The sequence below is a fragment of the Chiloscyllium punctatum genome, chromosome 11, assembly GCF_047496795.1.
Source record: "Chiloscyllium punctatum isolate Juve2018m chromosome 11, sChiPun1.3, whole genome shotgun sequence".
Taxonomy (NCBI): domain Eukaryota; kingdom Metazoa; phylum Chordata; class Chondrichthyes; order Orectolobiformes; family Hemiscylliidae; genus Chiloscyllium; species Chiloscyllium punctatum.
In genome coordinates, this window is record NC_092749.1 from 52,077,794 (window position 1) to 52,103,959 (window position 26,166).

Below are 26,166 nucleotides of genomic sequence, written 5' to 3' on the forward strand. Positions count from 1 at the left end.
TTGTAAAAATTTTGTCCCTCATGTCCTTTTTAAAACATTTTCCTCTCACCTTAAAAAAGATGTCCCCTAGTTTTGAACTCGCCTACCCTAGGGAAAAGACCTTGTTATTCACCTTATCTATGCCCCCCTGATTTTATAAATGTCTGTAAAGTCACCCCTCAACCACCTCCAGTGAAAACAGTCCCAGCCTATTTTTATAACTCACATTGTCCATTCCCAACAACATGTTGGTAAATCTTTTGTGAATCCTCTTCAATTTAATAATATCCTTCTTATAGCAGGATGACCAAAACTGCACATGGTACTCCAGAAATCCTCATCAATGTCATATACAAGCTCAGCGTGATGTTCTAACTCATACACTCAATGGTCTGAGCAATGAAAGCATGTGTGCTAAATACCTTCTTAACCACCTGTCAAACTGTGATGCAAAGTTCAAAGTATTATATACATGAACCCTTAGATCTCACTGATCTACAACACGAACTAGGGCAATAACATTAATTGCATAAGTCCTACCCTTGTTTGTTTTACTAAAATTCAAATTATCCAAATTAAACTCCATTTGCCACTCCTCAGCCCATTGGCCCAAGTTATGAACACAGCTAGATTATTACACAAGCCAACCTGCCATCCATTGATTCCATCTACATTTCTTATTACCGCGAAAGACAGCCAACATTATCAAAGACCCCTCCCATCCCGGTTATAATCTCTTCCAACCTCTTCTATCAGGCTTAAACATATGTGTCAACTGTTCAAGAACTGTTTCTTCCCAGCTTTTATTAGACTGCTGAATGGACCTCTCAAATTTCAAATCTAAAGTTGATCTTGCTTTTTGTGCATCCTCTGTGCAGCTGTAACTTTGTATGCCTTGCTGTGTTTAATCACTGTATGATCTGTATGTCCTTGCATGTTGTGATCTGCCTGTACTGCACATAAAACAAAACTTTCCACTGTACTTAGGTACATGACAATAATAAATCAAATCAAATGAAACAAATTGATCAAGATGTCTTTGTAATCTTAGATTTCCTTCTTCACTGTCCAATTATGTCACTAATTTTGGTGTCATCTGCGAACTTACTAACCATGTTTTCTATATTCTCATTCAAACTGTACGAATGACAAACAAAAGTGGATCCAGTTTGCTGTCCCTTGGTAAATCATTGTCTTGTGCAGGGGCAGCTTCCAAGTCATTCAACTCTTAATTCCTCACTAATCATTCTACACCTTGGGCCATCTCCATGCTGTAGGAGTGCTGACACTGGTTGGATTCAGCATTGTTTTCGCCCTGAAGTTAATTAATACTGGATTTTGAAAACCTGCATGACCCCACCTTGACCTAGCCAATGTCCCTCTTGTCTTTGTAAGAACGGTTGCCCACCAACAGTACCTTGACATTTTACATTATACCAGTCATATTAAGGGCAAGACATTGCTGTTGGGTCTCACTGTGATGCATGATTTTTTTCATTGAACTCCTGTATGAACCAGTACATATACTATGACAAGAGAAAGTGAGGACTGCAGATGCTGGAGATCAGAGTCGAGAGTGTGATGCTGGAACAGCACAGCAGGTCAGGTAACATCCGAGGAGCAGGAGAATCGATGTTTCAGGCATAAGCCCTTAATTCCTGCATATTGTATGACAGCTTATAAATGTTTGATCAATCAGTTTGCAGTGCCAACACATCTGTACTTACAAGAAGTAATTTTTGATACTTGCCTGGATAAATACTGATACTGCTATACTATAGAGATCCAATTCCAGAGTCAGATGTAAGCTGCAACCTCTGCCAGAGTATTCCCTTGCAAGTTGTAGTGGCACAGAAAATGGATTCTCCAGCTCTAGGCTTCATGCTACCGTACCTCTTGAATCGGACCAGTATAAAACAGCTGCCTGGAAGTCACGTTACTTGCAGGCCGAATGGTTTCTTATCAAGTGAATGCTAAAATGGTGGTATCTTCTCTTGTTTGATCTGCTCCATTATGACTGAAGGAAATAGTTTAGCTCTGAGTCTAATTACATGTGGTGGATATGCAGAAAAAAATCTTTCAAGACAAAGAATTCACATTAACTACTTCAAAAGGAGAACAGTAGAGATAAGTATACACAAAGGTGATGAAATACTTCATGGAACATAATGAAGCTATTTCGGATTGAAGGGCACGACTCCTGGCAGAATGATAATGTGTTCAAATAACTTTAATTCCAATGGTCACTATGGTCTCAAAATTATTCACAGCTCCATGTACAGATTTGGATGGGTGAAGGAGCACAGTTGCAGTAATGGTGGAAAATTGCAGACAGCTGCAAATTAAAGGGATATGGAAAATTAAAGGGAAATTCTAGGAACAAGGGATTTAAATTCTTACAAGTCTTTAGAAAGGTTCAAAAAGTATTTCAAACTACTGACAGCGTGTTTTGAGGCTGGAGGCAGAAAAATGACAGGAATAAATAAAACTGAAGGAAACTCAAAAGCAGGAGTTTGCAGCGATGTAATGGAGGAGGCAAGAACCAACTCCCCTGTTTAATGGCTGCGGAAGTGACAGTGAACCATGGGGTTTTTTTGTTAACACTCGTTTATGGAATGTAGGTGTCACTCGTTGGGCTAGCATTTATTGCTCATCCTTAAGTGAGCTGGCGAAGGTAGTGGTGAGCTGTCTTCCTGAACTACTGCAGTCCTTCAGGTTTGCGGACACCCACGATGTTGTCACAAAGGGAGTTCCAGGATTTTGACTCACACAGTGAAAGAACAATGATTTAATTTCAAGTCTGGATGGTATGTGGCTTGAAGAGGAACCTGTAGGTGGTGGTGTTCACGTGTATCTGCTGCCCTTGTGCTTCTGGCTGGTAGAATGAATTGATTTGGAAAGAACTGTCCAAGGAACCTTGGAGTAATACTGCAATGCATGTTGTAGATGGTACACAGTGCTGCCAATGTGCATCAGTAGTGAAGGGTGTAAAGGTGGTGAATGTGGTACTGTTCAAGTGGGCTGCTTTCTTCTTCATGGTGTTCAGCTTTTTAATGGTTGTTGGAGCTAAATTCATCTATAGCTGAATAAAGAGTATTCCTTCACATTCCTGATTTGTGCCTTGGTGGACAGGCTTTGGGGAAACAGGTGAATTATACACCACATAACTACTAGCCACTAACCTACTGTTGTAAGCCACAATATTGACTAGTTCAGTTTCTGGTAGTTCTTGGGATGTAGTAGTTAGGAATTCAGCAATGGTAATGCTATTAAACATCAAGGGACAACGATTCTCCCTTGTTGTGAATAGAGTGGACTGATTGGTCATCTAGTATCATGGAATCATGGAATTGTTGCAGCACTGAAGGAGGCTATTTGGCCCATCATGCCTGCATCAATTCTTCAAATAAATGTTGTTATCTAGTGCCAACCTCCAGCCATTCCTCCTTATCCTTGTACATGATTTCTATCCAAATAATGATCCAATGCTCTCTTGAATGTTCTCAGTTGAATCTGCCTTCATCACATTTCCAGGCATTATATTCCAAATCCTAATTTTCCTTTGTTCGAAAACATTTTTCATCACATCGCCCTTTTCTCTTTTGCATGTCATTTTAAATCTATGCCCTCTTGTTCTTTTCCCCTTTTACAAGCAGGTACAGCTTCACCCTATCTTCTCGATCCAACCGTTCATGATTTTGAAAACATTTATCAAATCTCCTCTCAGCCTTCCTGTCTCCAAGGAGAACAGTCCCAACTTCTACTATCTATCCCTATATAATATTAGATTTCCATAAGTCAGCTATCCAACAGGTCCTGAATGGTGTAAAAACAGATTAGAAACCACAGTTAACTTATTGCAATTTTGCTGGATGTTATTACAGATATCCTAGCATCAGATGGCATACTTTGTATTGGTCTCTCTATTGACCTAAAGTTTGTTAAGACATTTTCCTACAGCTATTGTTAGACAGGAACAGAAATGTTTGCAGATACATTTAGTGGATTTTTTTTATTTGCGGATATAGTCAGTTGGGTTTACTGTTAATTATTTAGACCTTCAGAAACCTTCATGTTTTGTAAGACAGGTGCTTCTGAAGAAACCTCCAGCAATATTATTTGTCAAAACTTCTCACATGTATCTGCACCAATCTACCTTCTCTTACAAAACTGATTGAGAGTTGCAGCTTTTGTGTTCACTAATTCTCAGTGAAACTCAGTAATTCTCAGTCCATGATAACATCAGTGGGCCAACGGAGGACATTACTCATGAATCTGGGCCTACCTAATACTCCTCTGGTTGAGGCCTTCCTCCGCCTTCTACCTGCCTCCTCCCTTCTTTTGGCTTTCCATGTATTGGCTAAAAAAAAAGGTCTTCTGGATGAAATTTAAGAGTGCTATTCCTTCCCTACTTTGCACTCTAAAACTATCTCAGTTAATAGTTGGGTAATTAAAGTCCCCCACTGCGGTTACTATAGCATTTATTATTCTTAGATATTTTTGAAATATGATATTTGATCCCTGATCTCTCTCTGACTTAACTGAGTTTTTTGAACAAGTAACAAAGAGGATTGATGAAGACAGAGCGGAGGATGTGATCTATATGGACTTCAGTAAGGCGTTCGACAAGGTTCCTCATGGTAGACTGTTTAGTTAAGTTAGATCACAAGGAATACAGGGAGAACTAGGCATTTGGATACAGAATTGGCTGAAATGTAGGAGACAGAGGTGGTGTTGGAGGGTTGCCTTTCATAAGGAGAGTGCCACAAGGATTGGTTCTGGGTCCATTGTTTTTCATCATTTATATAAATGTTTTGAATGTGAACATAGGTAGTATAGTTTATAAGTTTGCAGATAACACCAAAATTGGAGGTGTAATGGACAGTAAAGAAGGTTATCCAAGAGTACATTGAGATCTGGATTAGTTGGGCCAATGGACTGAGGAGGGGTAGATGCAGTTAAATTTGGATAAACGTGAGGTGCTGCATTTTGGAAAGGAAAATCAGGTTAGGACTTATACACTTGATGGTCAGGTCCTGGGGAGTATTGCTGACAAAGAGACCTTGGAGGGCAGGTTCATAATTCCTTGAAAGTGGAGTCAGAGGTAGATAGGATAGTGAAGACGGTGTTTAGTATGCTTTCCTTTATTGGTCAGAGCATCGAGTATAGGAGTTGGGAGGTCATATTGCGGCTGTACAGGACTTTGGTTAGGCCACTGTTGGAATATTATGTGCAGTTCTGGTCTCCCTGCTATTGGAAGGACATTGTGAAGCTTGAAATGGTTCAAAAAAGATTTACAAGGATGGTGCCAGGGTTGGAGGATTTGAGCTATAGGGAGAGGTTGAATAGGCTGGGTCTGTTTTCCCTGGACCATCGGAGAATGAGCGGTGACCTTATAGAGCTTTATAAAATCATGAGGGACATGGATACAGTAAATAGACAAGGTCTTTTCCCTTGGTTTGGGGAGTCCAGAACAAAAAGCATAGGTTTAGGGTGAGAGGGGAAAAATTTAAAAGGGACCTGAGGGGCAACATTTTCACACAGAGGGTCGTATATGTATGGAATGAGCTGCCAGAGGAAGTGATGTAGGTTGGTAGAATTACAAGATCTAAAAGGCATTTGGATGAGTGTACAAATAGGATATGGGGCAAGTGCTGGCAAGTGGGACTAGATTAGGTTGGGATATCTGGTCAGCATGGATGAGTTGAATTGAGGGGTCTGTTTCTGTGCTGTACATCTGTATGACTCTATAACTGTTTTGGTGACCTACAGTAAACACCCTGTAGGTGTTTACCTTCCCCTTTTTTGTGCTTTTTACTTTAACCTAAAAGCCTCTTTCAATGAGGTAATTAATGAGCATAGTTAATGAGATTAAAATGCAGAAAATTGTGTGAGAAGAGTAAGTCTGAGCCATGACAGACAAGGCACCATGAATTAAACTCGACGAAACAATTTAAGTCAAAATGGGAATTTTCAGCCCTAAGTTATTTTTCTCAGACAGAAATGTCCCGAGAATATCTTATAATTCTTCACTTCTTAGTGGGGAAGTAAGGCCTTTTCTGTTTTGCCATCTATTAGTGCAAACACTGCACATGCTTTGAAACACTGCAGCCACTTTTGGTGATCTGAAGATAGAGATGATGGCCCTGAAAGCACATCAAAAGGCATTAGATTGGGCAGAGACAATGTCACCTTGATCAACCATACAGTGGTAGCGTATGATCAAGGAACCAGGAACACGTTCCTTTTAGCGGAAAACTGCTCTGTGATGATCGAGATGTATTTTTTGAATTGGATGGTTATTTTGATGAGATCAGTGTTTGCATTCATAATGCACAAGCTTTCCTGATAGTTACTCAGAAGTTTGAGCGTCTCTTGTGCAACTAACACAGGTTCCCTAAATCTCCAACTTAAAATGCTGCCAGCAGAAAATAGACAAATTCCTTCCAAAAGTTTCATATCTAAAAGCAATTTGGTTTTGTTATTTCTCACCTCATCACTGTCGTGAACTGAGTGAGATGAAACAGTAAGATGCATTCATATCAAAAGTGCATGTGCTGTTAATGTTACCTTTATTTTCTCCAGACTCCCTCTGCTGGTAGTTGTGTGTAAGTTAGCCTTGTGCAGACACAATGCACAGTGCATTCTTTAATGTACTGTACTGACATCCAATTTTCTTCTCCTCCCCTCGCCCTCAAATGGGTAGGCAAATTGCCAAAGAAGATTTGCTTATTTCATGCAAAGCATGCATAAACAAGTACACAACTAGAACAAGTCACCCATTTTGTCCTGAGTTTCAGACGATTGTTTAATTAGGACTAACTTCAGTCCTTATGTGGAATAAAATAATCACTTTTTCTTTTACTTTTGTTATGCCAAGATGGGGGTTGAATTGGTTACTTCTTTTCATCCTTAGCAAAGATTTGTGTTCTTTTGAGTGTGAGGCTACACCTCTTGGCAATTAAAATGGAGTTAACTGCCTCAACCAGAAACAATAAGGAGCTAATTATAAGGTTTCCTTGAGTAAAGGCAAGAACAATTTTATTTCCTGCTAATCGCAAGAAAAATGACAAAGTTACGATATCTGGAATGCATGCATACACACAGCAATATGGTTGACACTTAACTCAACTCTGGGCAAATAAGGATGGGTAATAAATGCTGGCCTCGACAACGACAGCCACATCCTGTGAGTCAATAAAGAAAATTAAAAAGGAATGGAATCTAGTACAAAAGGACGATGAAAGGAATATCCAGTTTGAAGGCCTTAGGATGTCTTTAAAGCATAAGATTTTAAGAGTCATCAGCAGTTTTGAAAATTGCAGAGATCCTTTTCAATTTCTCAGTTCTCTGATGCTTCTGTCCAGTCAGTACTGTCACCAGGCACTTTACTTTCTTGAGAGGTCATGAGACTGATTCCTCCAGCTTGAAATGCAAACTTGTTTTGTGTGTTCTGTCCGCTGAGGTTTTGTTTTTAAGTTTGCTAATTCTAGTTGAGATTCCATCTCCATTATCAAAATTTCCCATAATTGTGTAAATCACATCAAGAAATGAGGATCTCTTTATGACTGACTGGATCGACTAGTTTCAGGGCCTTTTGATAGTATCTTAATTTCAGGTCAGGTGGTTTAATTTATTTTACAATGGTTTCATGAATTTTGACTAACCTGTGTAGTGAGGTGTTTGCTGTGTTCATGTTAAGTCAGTGTTTTGTCCCTTGTTGAAAACTGTTTTAGTACATAGAAGTCCAACATATTGATGTTAGAGGGTGAAATTCATAAATCAGTTGTCCATATTTTGTCAACATCATTAAACTGTGCAACTAAGAAAGACTGGACAAGTTCACATTATTGTCCTCAATGACTAAACATGTAGAAATTCAGTTGCTTTCCTTATTTTCTGATGACATTTTAACAAGCAATAACACAGTGAATTGTCTGCTTGTGTTACTGTTCTCAGCAAATTGCATTTTCTTCCTGCAACTTTACAGAGAAACCAGAATAGATATTGGATTGTTGTTATTTGACCTTCAGCGAGAAATTACTGAAATATTCAGACATTCATAAACGTTGTTAAATTAAATGCTTGATCTAGGCTGGCTGCCAATGGTGAGGCTTTGGATGCCAAAATGACTTGCATCTGTCACAGGATTGATTGACCCATTTTGAACCTATCATATGCATAAATCAGCACATGAAAAATTATATGAGAAAATTAGAGAAACATTATTTGAAAATCATAAGGATCAAAAATAACAATACGCTACACTTATGAATAATTATTTCTGGACATATCAAAACAATAATTATATAAGGTTGTGTCCATCACACATGCTGTTCTGAGATTTTATTTGTGACATTATGAAGTCTGTGATAATTTGGTTAATTGTGCCTGTTACTTTTTGACTGTTAAATAATAGAGGTCGATATAAAGATCAGATTTGTGGACAGGACTAAATGTAGGTTTGAGTGTCTAGGTGTTGGTACTAATCCAGTTAACAGCACAGTGTATTGAAATAAAGGAATAAAACGAAGCATAATATTAAGTCTGGGTAAGTGGTGGAGAGGTGCCTTGGCTCACAGCTGGAAAAATGGATGTGCTGCTGTGTGAGGTGTGTACTAAGAGGATTGTTTTATTTCAAAGTCAGCGCAACGTTTACAAGCTGCAGTAAATGGATGCAGTTACTGAGGGACACACATATTTAAAGGAAGATGGAAAGCTATGAGTAAATAACAGTACTGTGTTTCATGTAGCATTGTCAACTTTATCATTTTCACTGCTCACCACATCAAGGATTCAGGCAACCTTACTTTTAGCAAACTTATCTAGTTAGAGGATATATCTGGGCAATTGAAGGCCTAGTTACAGCCATCAGAACTCCATGGGGCTGAAATATAGGGTGTGGGCTGTTGAGGGGAGGGGGGTTGGAGGGGAGGGGGGGGGGGTTTGCAGTTTTTCATGGAGGAGTGTAAGGATGGGAATCACAACTCCCATGGATCTGAAGAATCCCAACAGCTTGACCTGATGGTTCTGAAAGTGTTAATGTTGCAGATGAATTTGCTTACCCAATCTGATGATGTACCACAGTCCTTAGGTGGAGAATCAAGCAATCAATCACAAGAGCTCAATACAACAGATACGTCATCTCCAGTTCTGATACTTGTAGTCGGACCTAACTAGTTAATGTGAATTGTACGGGCTGCTATCATGAAATAAACAACATCTTGTTATGTCAGACAACTGCCTCTACACATTAAGATTCTCTAGTGGTTCATCTTCTACCAATGATAAATAGCCCTTATACTCAGCATTGAAAGGAGAATTAGTTGCAGTAAATTATCCCATCCACAAGCCACTGATTACCAGATTCCATTATGCTATGGTAATTGGGGTAGGCACCATTGGTGAAATTCCCTCAAGTAACAATGGTGGAGCAAATCCATTCAACCCAAGGGAAAAAAAAACACAATTAGAAGAAAATTAAGTTTACCACTTTAAGAACATTACCACTTCAAGAAGATACAGGCAGCTTAGTCAGCAACTGAAATGCCAAAACTAGCCAACAGTCAGCAGCAGTTGTTAGAGCAGCAACAGGGTGGAAGTACCACTCCAGAAAGATATTTTCATCTAAGAGCCGGTGAGAGGTGCAGGAAGAGAGTAAAAGCTAGCCATGGAAAAGAGACAGAAACCTTCTGTTACAGCTCTGGAAATAAAATTAGAGACTACAGAGGACAAGGGAGAAAACACTTCATATTAAAGGTGCAAGAAACCAGTCAGGAAAGAAGTGAAAGGGAGAATTACCCTTCAAAACAATCATGGCCACTACAACAAACGTAGACACCATGATGCACAGTGACTGCAGTGATTTATAACATATATCAGAAAATTGACAATTTATTTAAAGGATAAAATACAAGTTTACAAGGTAGGGTCTAACAGAAAAAGAAATTTAGAAACTTTATGATTTTTGGAAATCAGACACTCACAACTTAAACCACGATTTTGACAGCAAGATCTATTAAAGTGGCAAACAAACAAGTTTATTTTTAAAGATTTACAAAGGGGCATGCATTACGTATTGCACAGTGAAAGACAGGACAAAAAAAAATCCATTTCACCTGTAAAAAAATGGGAATCCTCCATCTTGGCAGCAGAAGGCTGGAAGACCTTCCAGAAGACCAGAAACCACGATGTTGATATTTTTAAGATTGCTGATTTAACCCAAATAAGCAGTACAGAGATACACTATTATCATTTAACACCATTTAAAATTTGAACTAAGTGATACAATGGAGATTGCTGGCCAACAGAGTTTAAAGGCTTATTGAAAGAGTTTTGTACAGTATTGCCAAAATACAGAATTTAAAAGCTTACAACAACGAATATACCCCGTTATATAGTTTAAAAGTTTGAAGAAACTTTAAGGCAGTAGAATTAAAACAGCATTGATTTAATGCAAGACTTGAAGCCTGATGACAGATAATTACAAACAGCATTGAGATGTTACAGTTTTAAAAGAGTTGGAATAAATTAAGGAACAAGAAAGAGCAGGAGAAATAATATTGCTATAATGATTTGATGTCAGAAGTGGGTCAAATACAAAACAGGACTGGGCATCTTGGAGATGGCAATTCTTAAGATACAGAATTCCTTCAAATTTAAAGGCCAATGTGAAGCTGAACACGCTAATACACTATTGTATTCAAAAGGCCCTATAACAAATTATATTATAAATTGCCAATATATATAAGAAGGCACAGATATTTTTGAAGAAATTCTAACAGCTTTTGATTTCAAACTGAGAACACTATGTTTTTGAATTAGTAAGATTTAACAGAAGAGGAAGCTGCGTAATTAATCAACAACCTCGATAGATTAGTGGAGAACTATGATTAAAGAGATTTGAGATCAGAATTCATCAGAGACAAATAAAAGCAAAATACTGTGGATGCTGGATATCTGACATAAACACAGAAAATTCCGGAGAAATTCAGTAGACGAGGCAGCATCTGTAGAAAGACAAACAGAGTTAATATTTTGAATCCAGTATGACTCCTGTTCAGAACTCTGCCAAACCTGTTGGGTTTCTAAAACATTTTCTGTTCTTGTTTCATAAGAAACCAAATAGTTGTCAGAATCATTGAATCTTTTTGAGATTTCCTAAGCCTAAGGAAAACTTACCTTCAGAGAATGCTTTTCAAATTGGTTTCAAAGTAGAGGGCAGAGAGATCAGCAAATCTCACAGACATGTCTTGAGGAGAAAAGAACAACCCTACAAAACAAAACAAAACAGAGAATCAACCAAATAGCAGATGTGTCAATGCTGTGGAACCATCAAGCCTAAGAGACATAACCATGACAAAAGCAAGTTACAACTTTTAAATTATAGGTGAGTTCCAAATGATGTGCAGAAATAGGTCACCTTTTCAGACCAGCAAAAGCAAAATGCTTGCTCATAAAAAGAGGTTAATGCAACAGAACCCCTCTTTTAGAATCCTGGGTTTCTGCCAGATGCTCCAGTTTGCTCCCACAGTCCAAAAATATATACATTATGTGGATTGGCCATGCTAAATTACCCACAGTGTTCAGGGATATATAGGTTAGATGCATTAGCTATGGAAAAATGCAGGGTTACAGGGATAGAGTAGGGAGATGGATCTGGGTGGGATGCTTTTCAGAGGGTCAGTGTGGAGTTGTTGGGTCCAATGGCCTGTTTCCACACCGTGGAGATTCTATATATGATTCCATATGCTTCATTAGCAATATTGCTTCCATCAAAAGAGATATCAGAGGCATTCCTGGGGAGGGGGATTAGTGATTCCATCCAAATGGACTTTCAGATAACTTATCTATGTCAATACATACCATGTTAATTTTAAGGTTCTACAGGAATGTGTGCCATTCTGCTGTATGATCAGATACCGTAGCTGAAGAAACAGAAAAAACAGTTGACAAACATGGAGCTATATGGGCCAGATGGAACAACTACTAAAATTAAAGATATGGTCCAAGTAACATTGCAACACAAACAGTGCACAAGAGTTAGAAATATTCATGTGGTTCACAATCGATATTCCTCACTTTTGAGTGCATGCATACATTGGCCTGAACATCCTTACAGAAGTAGCAGTTCATTAAGTTCCTCAAAAACATCTAGTTCTGAAACAAATCACTGTCAAACAACCAGTCAATGAATAGCTGGTAGAAAATTTCATTAGGCTTCCTAGACTCATGGCGGAACCCAAAAAAAGGAAAGAATCTATTGAGAGTACCTAGCTTGGCTTAGGAGAATTGTTTCATTTTATCAACAGGAAAGAAGTCATAGGATTTACAGGACTAGTGGAGTTTTATTCCATGCTTTTCATCATCCAGGGCATTTCAATCCTTTGTTTCTCAAAGCAAAATTTCTAGATGAAGGGCTTTTGCCCGAAACATCAATTTCCCTGCTTCTCGGATGCTGCCTCACCTGCTATGTTTTTCCAGCACCACACTCGCGACTGTAATCTCCAGCATCTGCAGTATTCACTTTCACCCTGATTTGTTAGTGTGTTTAGGTGGAGAATCAGACAGTCTAACATAAGGTCTTGATGAGTTAGATATGTCATCTCTGGCTCCTGATAACTGTAATTATGACAAACTAGTTAATGTGAATTATACCTATTGCAGATTACACTTATTATGTAAGACAGGTGCTCAGTTTGGTTTTAAAGACCCAGCAGTTGTTTATCCTCCACCACCGATGCCTGGGCAAGCCCTTAGACTCAGCATAGAAAGGAGCATTGGTGACAGTGAACTATCCCAAATACAGGTTGACAATGGTTGGTACCCTAAGCCCAATAGAACAAAAGGTACTTCCAGCAGTTTTAGGCATTCACGTGCATCATCTTAATAAGGGCACCCATAAATATTGTACAGGTATTGGGATCAATGGGTGTGCAAAGTAGACACAGAAAATTCCATTGCCACATTACTGTAAGATGGAATAAAAGACAGATTCCATACTGAATTTTAGGGGAATAAATGTTTTTTTTCCTGGTTGGCAATCTGTATCTAATGGGGCATCACAGGGTTCTTTCCGCAGACCCTAACTATTTACAATCTATGTTAATGACTTGGATGCATAGATAGAAAGGGTTGTATTTACAGATGGCACTAAAATAGGTCGAAAAGTAAGTTGCAATGAACAAATAGGAAATTTAAGAATCAATATGAGTAAGTTAGTGAATGGGACAAAATTCAACAGTTAAAGTTTAATGTGGATGTGTGACATCATCTATTTTCATTGGAGGAATGGAAAGGGAGCTAAATAGAGAGTAAGTTAAGAATGCTCTGTGCAGAGGGATCTGGGTGTCCTCATGCATTGATCATGGAAAGCTAGCATGTAGACACAGCAAGTTATAAGGAGGCAAATGGAATTTTGGCATTTGTTGCTAAAGGAACAGATTATAAAAATAGCGCGGTATTACTGTAACTTTACGTGGCATTAGTGAAATTGCACCTCGAGTAGTAAAGTACAATTACGGTCCCTTTACTTGAACAGTTCTCTAGATTGATTCCAAAGATAAGGTTGGAGAGTTTGAGCTTTAGAGAGAGGCTGAATAGGCTGGGGCTGTTTTCTCTGGAGGGTCAGAGGCTGAGGGGTCACCTTTACAGAGGTTTATAAAATCATGAGGGGTATGGATAGGGTAAATAGACAAGATCTTTTCTCTGGATTGGAGGAGTCCAGCACTGAAGGGCATAGGTTTGGAGTGAGAGGGGAAAACGTTAAAAAAGCCTAAGGGACAACTTTTTCACACAGAGGGTTGTAGAGGAAGTGGTGGAGGCTGGTACAATTGTAACATTTAAAAGGCATCTGGATGGGTATAAGAATAGGAAGGGTTTAGAGGGATATGGGCTAAGTGCTGGCAAATGCAAATAGCTTAACTTAGGATATCTGGTTGGCATGGACAAGTTGGACCAAAGGATCTGTTTCCGTGCTGTACATCTCTGACTCTATGAGCGGTTTGTCTTATGAAGAGAGATTGAGCAGTTTAGGCCTTTACACCCTTACGTTTAGAAGAATGAGAAGAGATTTATTTGAAGTAAATAAGGTGATTGACACAGTAGGTATAGAAAGGATGTTTTCTCATGTGGGGCAATCTGGAACAAGTCATAGTTTTAGGATAAAGGGTAGCAGATTTAAAAAATAGATGAGGAGAAGTTACTGCTGTCAAAAGGTTGTGAATCTGTGGAATTCACTATCACAGAGTGCATGGATACTGGAATATTGAGTAAATTTAAGAAGGGGAGAGACAGATTTTTAATTAGTTATGGAGAGTAGACAGGAAAGTGGAGTTGAGGCCGTGATGCCATCATCCATGATTATGTTGAATAGCGGAGCAGGCTCAAGGGGCTGAATTGCCTACTCCTGTTCATAATTCTTACATTACTTGGACTGGAGAGTTTTAGTTATGAAGGGGAATTGGATGGACCGGGATTGTTTTCCTTGGAGCATAGGAGGCTGATTGTGATGTAGAAAATTATGAGAAAAGATAGACAGGCAGGAATTTTTCCTCTTGGTGGAGGGAAAGATGACCGGGGGCACAGACTTACAGAAAGGGGCAGGAGGTTTAGAGGGGATGTGAGGAAAACGTTTTTCTTCCAGAGCAAGCAGGAGACAGGAACCCATTGCCTGTAAGGGTGGTAAAGGCAGAAACCCTTGTAACGTTTAAGAAATATTTAGATGTCTACTAGCGGTGCCAAGGCATACAAGGCAATGGGCAAAGTGCTGGGTAATGGTTTAGAATAGTTTGGTAGTTGTTTTGATCACAGTTGGAGTTCTGTTTGCAGTTCTGGTCACTGCACTATAGGAAAGATGTGATTGTACTGGACAGCGTGCACACGATATTCACCAGGATGGAGCAGTTTAGCCATGAGGAGGAGAGGCTGGAAAAGTTCAGATTACTTTCTTTAGAGCAGGGAAGACTGCAAGAGGACCTGTCTGAAGTGCTTAGTATTATGAGGGGCATGGATAGGGAGGATTGAAATCAGCTATTCCCCTTAATGTAAGGTATGATTTTTGGAGATTTAGGGTAACTTTTTTTGTTGGTGCTGTCCATGAACTGAAGAAATGTCATCTGTACTGTATGATTCTGTGCTGTACCCAGTCAGCCAGTAGTCACATACTGGTGTTTTGATTAAACTAATTGATAACCACTGTCTTAATATTGATTTGGAGACGCCGGTGTTGGACTGGGGTGTACAAAGTTAAAGATCACACAACACCAGGTTATAGCCCAACAGGTTTATTTGGAAGCACTAGCTATTAACACATTTACTTTGTATTTATTTTAAACTTAACCAATTATGGGAAAACTCTGAGAAAGTTACTTGTACCCAGAGGTTCTCATCAGGACGTGAAAACCTTTAGATTGGCTCTCTCTAACTCAGTTTATAATTGCAATTAACTGAGATGCTACAATGAAAATAAAGTGGAAATGGGCTCCTGTGGTGCATTGATAGTATTCCTACTCCTGGACCAGAGACCTGAGTTCAAGAGCCAATTCTTCCAGTGGTGTGTCATAACATCTCTGAACAGGGTGATTAGAAAAATAGGTAAAATAGAATGGACCCCCCCCCTCCCCCACCCCCACTCCCGCCTGCCCCAGCAAGCCTGAAAACATGTTGCTGCAGCTCAATGAATCAGGTATTTCTTCTTATGTATTTAGCATACAAGTCCTCATTCACTCTCAGGACCATTACATTAATATATAAACCAATGCTGATTTGTTTATAGGCATCCTTGGGGGGCTGCCTAAAACATCTGAGCATGAATTGTTCAGCATTGGCCCTGGGTTATGCACAAATGAGCCCTAGACCATTGCACTGCTAAATTTGTCGCTGTTTTACCTGTTTCCTGCCTGAGAAACAAAGGGATCATTGTGCAGTTTCGACTCCAGTTTAGTGAAGAGAACAGAATGCCAAGAATAGAATTAGGTTTCACAATCTGAAATTAAATCACTTTAAAATAGCTGCCCTTTCTTCATTAAATGTGTGTAATTCATTAAAAATTTGCTTTAAGAAATCCTAATATGCAAGAGGTTTACAGTAATGCACTGACCATGTTGGAGGGGGAGAGACAGAAGCTCGTTTGATTAATTCTCATGATTATCACTACAAGTCACTTTCCCTTATTAAGTCTTGTTTAATATCATAATGAAGGTTTCCTGAACAGATTTGATAATTCCAGTGAAAGTGAACTAATGCCCTTTAACCAAAGGGTTATATATATTTCATTAAGGCTAAATTTGTTCCTGTAATTCTCTCAAAATGTGGCCTCCTTCAGAGCTCATCACCCTGCTCTAAAACATGATACTAATAAACCTTTACACGTCACTGTTGGAGCTTTATGTAAACTCATGTTGTGAGGTCAGAAGCAAGCTATCATTTGTGTGTCATGCACATAATTTATTTTGCCTTTTCAGGCACTTCCTATTATTTTTACAGCGCTTGAATGTTGAGGAAAACAAGATGAATGTTTTAATTTTTATTGCTGTACTGGGAAGACCTTGGTGTGTTGCTCCTGTTTTTCACCCTAAAAATATAAATTCTGCAGTGGGATTTCCTGCTGTCAATAGGTGGAGGGGTCAATCCTGCTATAAATTTCATGGGGTTTGTATTTAAATATCCCAAATTTGTGAAAGTTGGTTATGTTTGTTAAGGGCCTGTTTTCGAAATTTCAATGTCTAACCTCCTCAAGAATTTGGTTTATTCACCAAACAACAGATTTTAAAGAAAAAAATCCTGAGGTACTAAGGAGTATTTGGTAGCAATGGAAAAACAGAAATGTAGGGCAGAACTGTTTAGAGGCCAGAATGCCGTGGGCTTGAGTGAAAACTGAGACAGAAGTGCTAAGAAATCCAGTGAGGCCTATCCTAACACGGATACAACTTGCTGCATATTTTAACCAAGTTCCAGGCATGAAGGCAAAATTTTCGGTAGGCAGAGGCAAGTGGCATTTTAAGGGGAATTATTGTTTGTTAACAACCTTTAAAACTGCACATCTCACCTCATTATTATGGAGCTCCCTCCTACTAATACCTGCTACAAGCAAACTAGAACTAAAAATTCTTGACATGGAATGTACCTCAAAGCAAGTACTGGCAAGTTCAGCTTGTCCCTTGCACTGAAGAATTTCCATATTGGATAAAACTCTTAGAACATGCCTCATAGATGCCTCATGTACACTTCATATCCATGGACATCGGCATTCATCACATGCCAGCCTCTAAGAACCATAATGGCATATTTCTGATTTAGTTACAGGATTGATACTGCACTTTTGGGGTGCAACAGCACTTATCAATGTAATACTGCTGTAAGGATACAGTGCACTCAGGGACACACACCCAGTTCATCAACTGGATCAGCTGCATCTCTGGGTTTCCTCTCCCAGAGACCACTCATTTTGAGTCTACCTGGGTGCTCGCAGCATTTGTGCCTTCTCTTCCTTTTTTGAGACTTGCCCCTCAGACAGTGCTTTTCCAGCAACACACTCGCAACTCTGATCTCCAACATCTGCAGACCTCACTGCTTCCTCATCACAGAGAAGTCAGGACGCTTGTCATTATTGTTAGCAATCATCAGTCAATTCAAGAAAGATTGCCCTTGACTTACTGTGCCAGGACCCCTGACAAAAGACTATCTCCAGTACAAGTCCAGGAGTTTGAACAGAGTCCGTCAGCCACTCAGGATGGTCAGAGTCAGGATCCTCTCCCCCCCCCCTACGATGTGAGGAGCTGAAGGTTGAGCAGCACACCATCTGGTTTGACTCTTTCTGCCCTTTTATGGCTGATTTTCGCCTGCAATGACAGAGAGGCAGGTATTAAGCTGGGGATGGCACAGTTATTATTTTTGGCACAGCTGGGAAGTGGAAGTGAGTAAGCAGAGGAGAGGGCATGCATGGTTGGTGCTGTTGGGTGGTTGGGCCAGGTGGCAATGAGTAAGGGAAGATGTTGCAGGTGATAGTGAGGGTGATACAATATGAACCTTGGTGTGAGGCAAGTACAGTAACAGGGACAAAGTGAGGCTGAGATATCAGAGAGAAGATGGTGGCACTTATGCTAGTGGAATGGAGAAAGGCCTTGACTTCCAGCCTCTATTACTGGGCATTCCTCGAGACAGCTTGAAGATTGCGCTGACCTCGATGGTAATCTTGAACCAGGCTGGCATGATCTAGTGTCATGGCCTCCAATGCCAGGTCTGGGGGCTATTGGACATCCTGCACCCTACTGCCATAGCCTCCAAGTCCCTGTCCACAAAGTGGGGTGCCAATCTTTCATTCTCTGCCATATCTGTGGCAAATGTCAGGAACCATATAGGACAGCCCAATACTATCAGTGCTTTTTGTGTGCATAGCATCCTTTTAAAGACAGTGCCAGCACTTGGATGAAGGTTCATTCCAGGATATCCCAACAGTAATGAGTTGTTTCAGATATGCGAATGGGATGAGTGCTCCTTCTCAACCTTGTGGAGAGTAACTCCTCATTAAACTCAATGGAACTGCCACTTAGCCAAAAGGAAAGAATGTAATTTTCAGCTCGTAGAATCTGAGAGCATTATGGAAGGGCCTTAGGGTTTTGCAGTACTGGCACAGTTTCTGCAATTTGCAGCCAGCTGGTAAAAGGGTGGCATTTGTCAGGTGTGGAGTGAGACAGTTGGGCATGGTACCTCAGGGATGAATCTGGAGATGGTTGTGCAAGTTATTATAGAATCCACATGGGTGGAGACTGTAGTGAATGAGGTGTGTACGATGGTACACAGGAGCATCAAAAGTATCTGTGACAGCACTGGTAACACCAGAACTAACCATGGCACAAGGCATCAGCAGGATTAAACAATTGTTGAAACAATGGTAACAAGAAAAGTGAGCATTTCTGGATATCAAGCTTCCAGAAATCTCAGCCAGGAGTAAGTCTCACTGAGGAAACATTTCTAGAAAGTTACAATGTCATGCAATTATAAAAGGGGGCAGGACCAAAGGCACCTGGGTTTATCTGTACACAAATCACTGAAATAAGCAGAACAGGTTGAGAGAGCAGTTAATAAGTTGTAGTACATACTTTGCTTTATTAATGGGTGCATCGAGTACAAGAGTAAGAAGGCAATGTTGAACTTGAAAAAGTACTTGTTAGACTTCAGGTGGAATATTGTGTACAGTTCTGGGTATCACATGAGAGGAAGGGTGTGAACACACTGAGAGTGCGCAGAAATGGTGTGCAAGAATGAGGTGGTGTGGAAATTTAGTTATGAAGAAAGATTGCAGATCTTCAGATTGTTATCTTAGGAGAGAAGAAGACAAAAAAAAATTGGGGGATGGTGGGGTTCAAAATCATGATCAGGCAGGATATAATAGATTGCGAGAAACCGCCACCACTCAGAAAAGGATCAAGAACCGGAGGGTACAGATTTAAAATGATTTGCAAAAAGAGCAAATGCAAGATGAGGAACAAACCTTTTTACGTAGCAAGTAGTTAGGGCATGGAATCCACTGTCTTGAAGTGTGGCTGAGGCAGATTCAACTGAGGCACTCAACAGCAATGGTGATTACTTACAATTTGCAAGGATATAGGGAAAAAGCAGGAGGTTAGCAGTAGATAATGACACTCATATGAAGAGCCAGTGCAGACACAATGGGCTGAATGGTCTCCTTCAGTGCTGTAATTCTTCTGTGATTCAGATTTTATATTTATTCAAATCTGCAGATACTGTTCCTGTGATATCTTATAGGGATCTCCTTATTCCCTTTACTCAGACCAGCAGTGTATTTTCAATGAATGCATATTCAAGGCATTACAATTTGTTACCTTATAAAAGTAAAGCTTACATGTTGTATTTTCTTATGCATGCCTTGCTTAATGTGTATAAGTGATGGCTTCCAATTTAATTTTCATAATGTTATCAGGAGGGACCAAAAGAAGGAAGCTGCCTTATGATTATCATTTTATTCTTAGGCCCCACTTGATCTTGCTGATTTGCACTTATTTTACATTAGTAAATTTTCAGAAAATATAGACAGACGTGCCTCTGGCAATGTTGCTTTAGAAACCAATGTAAATGCCTTTTAATGACCATAGTATTTATAACATGGGGTTTAAAAAGAAATAAGTGGAATTAAAATAAGTAAGTGATTGAGCCACTGTTACTTTTGACCAGTGCATCATGTTCTTGATTTTCATCTTTGATTATGTGCATCCTTGAATCATCTGTTACATCAGTAGTGCATTCCAACTAATTGCCTTTCTGCATCTGTGGATTTTTCACAGCAGAAGTCACCTGCTGTTAGTCCCACACAACATCTAAGGGCAGAGAGGCAACTGCTCATTTGAGTCTAAATTTATTACAAAGGCCTGAAATTGACAAGCAGACTCTAATATACAGGATGCTGCATCTCAAAAGGACAAACCTGAAGTGAATGTTCAATGATGGCATTTTAAATGATTGCCTCAGTTAAGAAAATTACTGAAGCAAAATTCCTATTTTGTTTGGAAAAAGATGGTTAGAAATTTTATTCAGGCACAGGAGGGAAATTGCCCATTGTCACATTGGTAAAGAGAGCTTGAGATGACTAGGGATGGCAAGAGTTAAAGTCTTGGAAACTGATCTTTGAATTAAAATTTTTTTATACAGCAGTTCTCTCTCTCTCTTAAATATGTAAATCCTCAATTTATCTGTGATTACTCAGTAAAAGGCTGATGTGTGAGTGTGGCAGATTATAATAATATTCCATCCCCACCTCTGATCCTCTTTACATCTTCTGCAAGCTTATTTTTTTTTTCCATACCAGATATGAATAAAAGCTGTGCATGAGTTGGAAGAATGTATTATTTTAAAAGACTTGAGCTCTGAAATTGATTTCCTTGATGAGAAAAGGAATGGTTTTCCTGTGACCTGTGAATTCACCTTGTAATCCTGCCACTGTCTGAAGCTTTCCCTTCAGGCCAAAGATGAAAATATTCTTGGTCTCAAAGCTGAAAAGGATTTAATTTTCATATTCATTACAATGGGTCTGCACAGCTGATGAGGGCTGGGCTTAGCAGAGTACATCTCCTGTGATTAGAGTGTGCTCTGCTGATGTTTTGGGGTCAGAGTGTTTTAGCTGGAACTGCACTTCTTGAAAGCAATCTTATGTTATAAGACTCAACACTCTTACTTATTAACTAATTTTGAGTTTAACTTATGATCTTAGCATTTATTATCATAGGCTTGTCCACTTTTGCAGCCTGATGTTTTTCTGGTTAGAATGACTCAGCTGATTCTTTCACATTTTTCACATATTTCACGGAAACTCAAGAAAGTCAGTTTCTTTAAAAATCTGAACATTTTTTCAGACTGTCATACTGTGTTTAGTTTGATCCCAGTGACCAAAGGTCTCGACTTCCTTACGATTACCGTGATAACACTTCGGTCGAATCCAGTTAGACTGGGGATCAGTAGGTGGAATCTTGTCGCCTGTAAAAATAATTTTGGGCCAGGATCCAATTCCAGGGCCTGACCCTAAGCACCCACCAGCATTATCTTCTAAAAGGTAGCCTCCAAAATGGCTATTTCGGGCTTCACCGCTCAACTCTGGGCAAAGAAGGTTACGTGAGGCTGAGCGTCCAATCAGAGGCTGTTGCCAGATTGGGACTGTCCTCCAAATATATTTGTAAATTTTAAACATTATGCTGTGTGTGTGTTCGTTCAGTACATGAGACCTCTGTAGACCGCACCCCCCACCCCCACCCCTTGCTGTTGACAAGCCAACTCCAGATAGCTGCTAGATATGGAGGGCCTGCTCACTGCCTGGAAAATCCGGGAGACTTCTCAATCAGCTCAATATATCACAATATGCCAGAAGAGGTTGATTCAAGATATATTTTGTTGTAGGGTGTTTGTGGTGCAGTGGTAATGTCCCTATCTCTGAACCCGGAGGCACAGGTTCAAATTCCATTTGTTTCGGAGATGTGCCCATAACATTCCTCAACAGGTTGAATAACATATGGAAAAATGGCCAGTTAACTATTCAAATGGATGGCACAGTGGCACAGTGATCAGCACTGCTGCCTCGCAGCACCAGGGACTAGGGTTTAATTCCAGACTTAGGTGACTGTCTGTATGGAGTTTGCACATTCTCCCTGTTTCTGCATGGACTTCCTCTGGATGCTCTGGTTTTCTCCCACAGTCCAGGGATGTCCAGGTAAGGTGGATTAGCAATGGGAATTGCAGTGTAGGGAAGCTGGGTCTGGTTGGGATGCTCTTCAGTGGGTCAACGCACACTCAATGGGCTGAATGGTCTCTATCTGCATTGTCAGGTTTCTATGATTCTGTGATTCAAATTGACTATGTGTCACTGCCAGCTGAATAGATGCAGCTGGTAATGCTCCAGTTTGAGCAAGAATGCCCCTGGAGGTGGGAATGTGACAGCTTGCTGTACCCATCCCACTTTCATGCCTGGTGCAAATGCCATCCCTGTAAGGGTTGTCATGTGGTGACCTATGCATATTCCTGTCTCTTCAACACCTGCTATCATCCACTGCATTACAGAGTTTTAACTTCCCAGTCACCACTTCAAATCTGAAGAGAGACAATTAACTGATTCAAACAATCATAACTTAGGCCAAGTCAAAGAATGTGGCGTATAGAGCATATTAAGACCCTAAGGATTTTCATATAGAAACTCCCAGCTCACATGCAGACCATTATCAAACAAGAAACATGGCTGGACTCCATGTTAGGAGTGTACAATTTCAGTACACTCCACATAAACAGGATCGTTTTGTACTGTGCAACATACTTCCAAACCAACATCAATGATTTGTTTGAAGTCAGAAAGGTACTTTCAATTCTCTAACTGTAAGCTGGTTCCCCCTCAATGTAGTATCGATTCATAGGTGAAATCATAAGCAAAAGTCCCAAGTCCCATTTCCCATTGATTGGATGAGAAACAGGATACATGTTCAAATATTATTTTCCTAATTATACATCAAATACCACATAGCTGCTCAAAGAGCTCAGCTAGGTTTTAGTGGCATAAGACCCAAAGAACAAGATAATTCTAAGGCCAAATATTTAGCTGGAGTTGCCAGAAGTATGGATGGAAAGGACAGCCTTGCGTACTTGTAAAATTCCCCTGAACTTATTAAGAATATTCCTTCTGAAAAATGTATTGGGCTACATGTTGATTTTTAACGCCTGAACATTTAATATTTCTTGGTCAGAAACATCCTGCAGAAAGCATGGCACTCTCCATCAGATAAGTTCAATCCTTCTTGAGTTCTATTCTTCTCTGGAATGTGTGTCCATGTGGGATTAATACCCAGAAAGTCAAGCAGAAAATCAAGGCCCTAGTGTCTAGTGACAAAGTACTACCATGGAATGGAATGGTTTGAGTAATTTCAACAGTCGTTGTTTGATCTCACAGTCTGACTGTTACAGTAACTCACTTAGCAGAGGTCTGGTATTTCCCCAGAGAGCGGTTGATAGGGAGGTAGTAACTTCACAGGACATTATTAAACAAAATCTGACACCAAGTGTCACAAGGAGAGATTAGTTCAGGTGTAGATTTTAAAGGGGTAAGAAATTTGAGAGGCAGAGAGATGTACAGAGAGAATTCCAGACCTTTCGTGTTTGGCAGCTGAAGGCGCACCATCAGTGGGAATCAGGAATGCTGGAGATGCCAGAATTAGAGGAATATAGATATCTCTGAGGGTTGTTCAGCAATTACAGAGATAAGGGAAAAAAAAGGCATTGTGAACTTTGCAAACAAAACTGAAAATTTTATATTTAAGGTGTTATTCAACCAGGAGGCAATGTAGGTCAATGAGCAGAAAGGTTGACAGGACTTAGTGACAGCTAGGAAATGGACAACAGGCTTTTGGATAATCACAAGTTTAAAGACAGTGGAATGTGCCAGATTGACTGAGGGTGCATTAGAACAATCAAATCTAGAGGTGACTGAAACATAGATGAGGTTTTTCAATGGCAGATAAATTGAGGCAGTCAGAATTGATCAACATTACAGAGTTGGAAATCAGAAGTATTAATGAGGGAAAGGTTATATGGCTGGAAGTTTAAATCAGGGTCAAATATAACACCAGGGTTGTGAACAGTCTGGTTCCACTTTAGATAGATGCTAGGCAGGAAACAGGCATCTATGGAATGGAATTTATGGCAAGAGCCTTAAGCACTAGCTTCATTTTCCCCATAGTTAGTTGGGGAAAGCTTTTTTTCTCACCCAGTATGGTAAGCCCGGCAAGCAGCCTGACAACTTAGAGGCAGTGGATGGGTTGGCAGAGGTAATGGTGAGGTACTGTTGGCAGTCACTAGTGAACATATGGAAATAGACACAGTGTTTTTGGATGATGTAACTGAGGGGCAACACTACAGATAAGGTAGAGGACAGGGATACTTCCTTGGATCAGTATAGAATAAACATAGCAGGGGGTGTGGTCAATGATAGTGCGGAGACTACAATCTACAATGACAAAATATCAATTATTGCATCCTTTATAAATGGTCCTGAATAAATTTAAGGAGGATTTAGACAGATTTTTAAATAGTAGTGGATTAAGGAATTATAGACAGCGGCAGAAAAGTGGAGTTGAGGCCGAGATGAGATCAGCCATGAACATATTGAATGGTGGAGTAGGCTCAAGTAGCTGAATTGCCTATTCCTGCCCCTAGTTCTTATGTTCTGATCTTTCTATTAAGGTATATGGGCCAAAGACAAGCAAGTGGGATTAGTTCAGTTTAGGTTACCTGGTCGAAATGGATGAGGGGACCAAAGGATCTGTTTCTGTCCTGTATGACTCTGACTGTATAAAAATCCTGCTCCTACCTAATGTGAAAAGCCATTGGTTTAAAATAAATTTGTAAACTCTTTGAAGTGACATAGGTATTGGTAATTAAATGGTGACTATAAAATAGTAACTATACTTTATGTACACATTACAAATGGAGGGGCTTTAGTAACTAAAATAAATTTATTAATACTTGAACCAACATCGTGTTTTTAACATTCTCAAGTCTTACCAGCATTGTTAATTCTTTCTTTGAAATGCTTAAATTATTATCTTGGCAAATATGAAAGGATACATAGTATACTATTCTAGTGTTTGATTTCAGGCTAATCTTACTGTTTTGCCAAATAATAATTGACATGGTTAAAAATAATCTGAGGTACACCCAGTATCAGTCTCATTGCTGCAGAATGATGGCATCCACTGTTATTGCAGATATTCTTGACTACTGAAATATAGAGTGATCAATAACATTTGGTTTAGATTCAATAACTACCATTTGGCAGGATCTTAGTAATTGTATTACCTGTGCAGTCATGGAGTCAATATCCCTACTATTCTAATGCTGAAATATGCAAATATGTCATATTGACAGCAACCAAATTATTGCATCATTTGAATAAAGGCAAAATACTATGAATGCTAGAAATCTGAAACAAATAGTAAAATTACCGGGGAAACTCAGTAAATTTGATAGCATCTGTGGAGAGAGAACACCGTTCCAATTTTGAAGAAGAGTCAGAACAGATTTGAAATGTTAGCTCTGTTTCTCTCTCCACAGATATTGTCAAAGCTACTGAGTTCCTCCAGTATTCCCTGTGCTTGCTATTGCGTAATTTACTTCCCTTCTTCGAAGAGGTAGCAGGATGAAATATAGCACGTTTCTATCGCAACATTTCTTCTGTCTTTTCTGTTTCTCAGGTCCGGTTTGACTAAAAGCCTTCCTAGGCCATCCCTGTCTTTCTTCTTCCAATCTAGATGTTGAGGTTGGGAGCAGATGATGACTTAAGCATCCCTGCTGGGACTCAGGTAAGTGTTCGTGTTTCTCCATTCATTAATTAAAGTTGCAAGAAGATATCAATCTGGCCTGTTCAGACCTCGATCCTCCTTCCTGCTCTTCCTGTTACCTAATGATAATGTCAGTGTGGCTTCCTGCTCTGACCAGTCATCAGAACTCAAGAGTGCAATTGTAAGGAATTAACTCTCAGCTTCAGTTGAGTATTTTAGAAATGGGAACTGTCAGATTCCAACAGCTGAGAGTGAGTAAATGCTCAGACAATTTGAACTGACCATTCATTCTTCTGGCAGCTGGGTGAGGGTTAAAATTGCTCCCAAAGTTTCAGTAACATTTCAACACTCAAAGTCTAGT

The 26,166-nt window shown here is 39.6% G+C and overlaps 1 long non-coding RNA gene across 2 annotated transcripts in view; it reads left to right on the forward strand.

The window, feature by feature from the left end:
- Positions 1-26,166, forward strand: part of LOC140482982 (uncharacterized) — a 92,306-nt gene that overhangs the window by 23,215 nt on the left and 42,925 nt on the right. For both annotated transcript variants that reach the window (XR_011961840.1, XR_011961841.1), the window contains exon 3: positions 25,719-25,826. This is a non-coding gene — a long non-coding RNA (uncharacterized lncRNA). The remainder of the gene's footprint in view (positions 1-25,718; positions 25,827-26,166) is intronic.